The sequence below is a fragment of the Stegodyphus dumicola genome, chromosome X1 (assembly GCF_044657685.1).
Source record: "Stegodyphus dumicola isolate Sdum_Otavi_A_Nest chromosome X1, ASM4465768v1".
NCBI classification, from domain to species: domain Eukaryota; kingdom Metazoa; phylum Arthropoda; class Arachnida; order Araneae; family Eresidae; genus Stegodyphus; species Stegodyphus dumicola.
In genome coordinates, this window is record NC_140780.1 from 79270819 (window position 1) to 79277622 (window position 6804).

Consider the following 6804-nt stretch of genomic DNA (forward strand, 5'->3'; position numbering starts at 1 on the left):
GGGTTGTTACGTAAGAAAGCATTTAATCGTTGTTGCTGTGTTACAGTGCTTATTTTATTGTATAAGTACATGCAAGGCAGCAATAACGCAAATATTGCTTTATTTGTTAATATTATAATGCATAGAGGAACTTAAAAAAAGAACAAAAATAATTTTTACCTTTATAATACAGTCAAAAGTCGTTAATTCGGACACCCATAATCCGGAATGATCTATAATCCGGACCTCAAAGCTACAAACTTTCTGCGCATGCGTCGCGTTGACGAATGCGCATAGGCGTTTACGTGCGCGCGTACGACCTTTACGGCTATGAATATGCTTGTGCGCATGGTCATAAAACGTTTACGCATGCGCGTTTAATGTATAACGGACGGTGTTAGCTAAGCTAAAATTATCTAATTCAATTAATGTTGCAGATTGCGTTGTTCCTTAATCTTCGAATTGGATCCGGCTTATTATTTTTTGCAGACTGTTAGAGCAATTTTATAAAAGCAAGCTTAAACTTTCGATTATATCAAATAGAATTTCCGATATATATTTGTTAATATGTAAAGGATCTAAAGCGAAAGTATGTTTCGAAATCCGAAATCTGTTTATCAATTTCACGCTGCTTGGCGGGGGGGAACACCGCGGCGCGCAATGAATTGGAAGTTGGTCTGTCAGCACTATCCTTATCTTCAGGGCAGATGTTTTTATTTTATTTGGCCTATAATTCCTTACCAAATGTAGTATTTCATCTCGATGTACTCCGTCTTTCATATGATTTAAAACAAGTTCCTCGTCATTATAATTCGCTTCCGATAGTGAAGAAAGTGACAGAGGTTATTGAAAACGAAAAAATTTCGATTGACAAATTAGTCGGTATTCTCGACACAGCAATTATAGGACTTGAACAGCGGAACTTTGTAACTAAACAAGAAATTATGTATTAATTAATGAGAATTAAAGAGAAAGTATTATCACATGAAACGAAGCAACTTAAACAACTTACATTGAAAGAAATGTTTAATAAAGTAAACAAATAAATATTAAGCCTTTTCTTTTTGTAAATTTTGATACCCTTTAGATCATAATTGTTCTTTATTTCATAAATAATGGTTTCATATTTTTAATTTTGTAATTTCTGCTTGCCATCTTACCAGATTTAAACTGATGATCTATAATCCGGAAAAATCGATAATCCGGAATCGCCGAAGTCCCGACGAGTCCGGATTAACGACTTTTGACTGTATGTCCTTAAAGGGTTTCCAATGAAAACATAGATAACTAAGTAGTAACTTTAATAACATTATATCAATTAATTTACTAACCGAATATGTTAAAAATTTCATATTCGAAATCCGTCTTTTTACTGAGTACTTTTCTCAGAAGGAAAAATATCTTCAAAAAATCTATGCTGTTAATGCATTTTTGGATAACTTCCTGAGAGGAATTCATTGATAATAATAATATATAGAATCCATTAGGTGCTTAAAGCCATTAAACAGGTAAACTTAATAACGCACTCGGCAGGATCACAGTCATGCTCGGTTCGGTTTTTTAAATATGAGAAAGCTTTGAAGACCATCTACCTAAGAGGAGGGATGCCTTCGTGGAGGATATTCAGAAGAAAGCTAGCGTATTACACATGAGAAAAACCACGAAAACCAACTATGCAGTCAGCCCGTTCGCCTGAGATCGAACTCAAACCAGGCCGAACTGCCAGTATTCAGATTCAGAGGTCTTAAGTGTTCGGGATATTGATGAGGCCTTGAACACAATCATGAATCTTCAAACTTATTCAGCTGGACGTGCTGTTAATTCCATATATTCTCCTCTCTTAAAGACTGAAATTTGAATCATAGATCTTTCAGTTTACTAATTGGACCTGCTACTACTTGCCCCACCAGAGGACGCAAGGCAAAAACGGGTAAGTCTTTATAAATGTACCAGCACGACAGCATTATATGATTTGTTGGACATCTTATTCCAAATGGATATTATGCTCGATTATTTTTTAACTTGTTGATTCTAAACCGATCTTCATCTTTTCAATCCAAAAAAATTTCGTATTATATCTGGATGCTATATAAATCATTTTATCTATATACACTAAGTTACGAAATTTAACTGTTACATTAGTCCTACAGCAAGAAATTTCAAAATAGAAAGTATTCTTCAACTGCAAAGCAGTTGTATGAATACAATAAGTTTCAGAAACTGTATTTGCTATGATTTGAGGCTTTAAAATTTTAATATTTATAAAAAAGATTTCAGGAGGCGTCTTGGCATTGAAATAATGGAATACTAATCCTGAGTTCTTAAAAAGTCCTCCAACGAAGGCATCCCTGCTTTTAGGCAGATAGCCCTAGAATGCTTTACATTGGTCAAATAAGCCAAAGAATACTGTTGCTGTAAAAATAAATAAATCAATAAATAAAATAAATATTTAATATATTGTATAAATAATAAAATATTGTATTTTTCTTACATAATTTCGACTGCAAACGTTATATTTGTTACTACGGAAAGATTTTAATTTTGTGTTAAATTCTGAATGCTTGAATTTTTTTAATACACAGAAACAGAGATAACAAAAAACTAAAAAAATATTCATAATTTACTAGGATATATACACAAAATAATCATTGTTAAATAGATTTTTAATAAGAATATTTTGGAAAAAATAAATGATTAATGTATACTTTACGTCGTACTTCCTAAAAAGCTTGTTTGTTTTAATTGAAAACGATGAAACAGTCTTGAATCATATGACTAAGAAGTGGAATTCTTTCTTGGAAAATTCTGAAAGGAAACTTGGCTCATAATTGTATCTCACACAGAGAAATTCTAAAAAGTTCCTATGTAGCCAGGCTGTACGCCATGATTCGAATCCGTATCGAAGGACCAGATTTTCTGGTCTTATCCAGTCGGCGATCAGAAAACCCAGTTTCGTAGAAAACTACAAGAATCGAGTCATTAAAGAATTTGCTATTACATTGCATCGGCTAAATAATTTGCATGTCACATAGATTTAAAAATTTAACATAGCACGCAAAGTCTAATTTTCCTAAATATATATGGGCTAGCCAATGGTCGAGCGGGAATATCGTTAAACAATGGTACTTCGACCCGGACTCAAGTTCTGGCAAACAGGTTGACTGCATGCACGCTTCGGTGATTTTCCTTCTGTGGTTGAATACTAGCCAATTTTCCTTGGGAAGTTCTTCACGAAGACATACTTTCATTAGTAAGATAACACTTTCTTACTTTGCCGTAATCAAATAAACTGAACTAAACCTAAAACTGACATATGAAACCGGGCCTTTTTAAAGGAAGTTTCACATTCAACATCCCTTACAGTAATGAGATAATTTTACTTGTTCGCATATACCATATTGACATGTTTTACCCGTTCAAATATTCAAGAGGATAATTATAACTCTATTTTGGCTGATCATAGAATAGACAGAAACGGATAATAGAATAGATGGAAATAGACGATAGAAATGGATCTTTACGTACATCTTGTCCAGTTGTTATATTGTGTTTTAACTGACTGCTTATAAATACATTTAGGTAACATAACTTTAAGAATATCAAATTTATGTATAGAAATATTGCTTTAGATGAACTATAGAATGAATATTACAAAAAGTATTTTTCGCAAAGCCAATTTAAGACGGAAATTATTGTGCGATATTCATTTTAAAACAATACTTTCCTCCTTAAAGTTATAAGATATTTTCTCCCTCCTTTCTGCATGCCTTCGTGGTGTAATGTAGTGCATTCGGCGTATATTCGAGAGGCCCAAGGCTCGAGTCCCGGCAAAGGCTTTGCTCATTTTTTATGTGTCTCCTCCACAAATAACATAATGTTCTACAGTGGCGTCCGAACTAAAAGAAAAGGGGGATGGATGAGGATTCTTCACCACCAGGATTTGGCAGTTGGGCCTCCTAATCTCCAGTTGGGCTTTAAAAGTTGAAGTATATGAGGTATTTTCTAACTTCTCTCTGCATCCTTCGTGGTGTAATGGCAGCACTCTCAGAGCGTATTCGAGAGGTCCAGGTTCGAATCCCTGCGAGGGCATTGCTCATTTTTCCCGTCCTTAGCATCAAAAACACCTAATCACTCTACAAATTGTCTTTCTGAAAACAATATCTGGTTTCATATATAATATTTTACAAAAGGTACTTAAAGAAAATTTAATCACTTTTTCTTTAAAATTTGCTTTAAAAAGTGTACTTAATATGTTTCTCTTCAAGGTATACTATTTAGATTCCTTCTTATCTTTCCTCTAAAATATTTACAAACAAATAAAGCTCATATATTTGAGATCGTTTGATATTCAAACCATATATTTATTTATTTTGAAACATCTTAAAAAATCTGATGCGGACATCACATGACTTCCTTTTACACCAAATAAACACAGTTTTTGCTAAACTTCATTTAAACCTATTTCGTTTGAAAATGAAATAGACTCTTCCATTTCGAAATGCCCATTTGCAACTGCCGATTGCAATAAAAAAGGAGGTGCACAACTAGATGTTATAGCAATCGCATACAGAAACTTTCAACATTTTACGGTTTAACCGCTTTTGAGTTATGCGATATACATGAATACATACGTACGGACACACGTCGTGCTAAAACTAGTCATAAGTTCCAAATATAAAATTTCAGCATTTTATGGTGAAATTATGCGACATACGTACGTGTAAGCGTCAAGATGGAACTAATCAAAATGGAAATTTCGTTTGAAATATGAAATTCGAAATTTTTCGCGATTACAATACTTTACTTATTTCTCACAAGTCAAAACGATGTCATAAATAACTACTAATAAATTTATGATCTAAAGAATTATTTAAATCTAATACTTTAATCTGGAATAAACTTAAAATATTCGAAAATTAAATATAAACATAATATTAAAATAAGTTGAGAATAATTCGTATTCGAAAAATTAGAACATGAGGGCAAAAATTCTCACAAATTCCCTTTGTATGTTAAAGAGTATTTTCTAAGAAAATAACTGTAAAGAATGCAAGATAAATTTTTCATCATCATCGAAGCAATTCCTTAAAGAAACTGGAAATTTAAAGCATTTTACGTAGTTTCTATTACTGATGCATATTTACTAACTTTCTTATTCGGCACATCTTGATTAAGGAACGAGCAGTATACAGCATATGTGTTAGTATGCAAACTATAACGTAGCCAAATAGGAGATAAAATATCATTTTAACAACCAATCCTGTGACGAAGATACCATACGGAGAAAACTAATTTCACTCGCTAAATTCAACGGAGGAGAGAATTAGCTTAATTCTCTCCCACATGGTAAGGGGGGGCCCGCTTTTGAAGTAGTTTGAGTCAAAATACTTGCCGTTTTTGCGACAGACCAGATGAGTACACACAATTACTTTTCATGCCGTTTCCTGAAAAAGCCGTAACGCTCGGGGGTTAACAATAACGCTCTTAGAAATCTGTCGTGCAATGTTGTGACAAAATTCACGAGCATTATCAATGCGTGTCTTAGTCAAAGCTATTTTCCCACAAAGTGGAAAATCGCGAAGGTCATTTTACTGTCTAAGCCGGGAAGGATAACACTAGACCAGATGAGTACAGGCCCATTAGCTTGCTTCCGGGCCTAGGAAAGATTTTTGAAAGAGTAATCTATAGCAAATTGAAGAATTATATTGAATTACTGTCTCCGGAGCAATTTAGTTTTCGGAGAAAGCTATCCACAACGCAGCAGCTGGTCCAGCTCGTCGAGTTTTGTAGGGATGCACTCCACAAAAAGCAAAATGTCGTCTTACTCATGCTAGACGTCGCGAAGGCATTCGATCGCGTCTGTCATGAGGGGCTTATTTATAAGTTTATAAATCTCCCTATAGATAGAGAGCTAATTCAATTGATCATGTTATTTATTACCAATAGAAAGTTTACTGTTGCTATAGGTACTGACTTCTCCAGTTTGCGCACCATGAATGCAGGCGTCTCTCGGGTGTCCATTTTAGGGCCCGTCCTGTATTTATTTTATGTTCACGATTTTCCCAGGGTTCAAATAGATAGAAATTACTTTCTTGGGTTCTATGCGGACGATACTGCTAATTAGCCGTAAAGTCGGCAAACGCACGCCATGCGATCAAAAAGTTACAGGAGCTCCTCCCAGATGTTGAAAAATGGTGCACGAAGTGGCGAATTGCCATAAAGCAAGTCGCAATTGTTAATAATAAGAAGGAAGAATACCTGTTCGAGAATTAATAGCAAGCTTTATATATTCTCTGAAGAGATTCCCAGAGTCAGTAAGGCGAAGTACTTGGGAGTGACGTTAAATGAAAGATTGGAGTGGAGAAACCATGTTACAGAAGTTAGAAGAAAGGTTTTCACAGTTGTTAATAGTCTCATCCCTATTTTAGCTAATTATTCCAGCTTAGATCTCAGGAAAAAGCGGTTAGTATCTATCACGGCAATTAGGCCTTTAATGACTTATGCGTCGCCGGCCTGGAGCACGACTAACAAGGAGGATATGAAAAGACTTCAGATAATGCAGAATAAAATCTTAAAACTTATCACTCTTGTTCACTACTATGTGAGCAATGCTATCCTACATTGTGACTTGAAAATGGACTTTCTAGAAGAGCACCTCAGGAAAATAAATAGATAACTCTTTACGAAAGCGCTGAACTGTGACCATATGAGTAATTTTGACATCTTTACCTATGAAATCTTGGATGAGGACTCCAATTTGCGTCTATTTGCGGCCCACCATATCAGGGACTTGAACTTTCCCACCTAGTGCCCACATTGTAAATA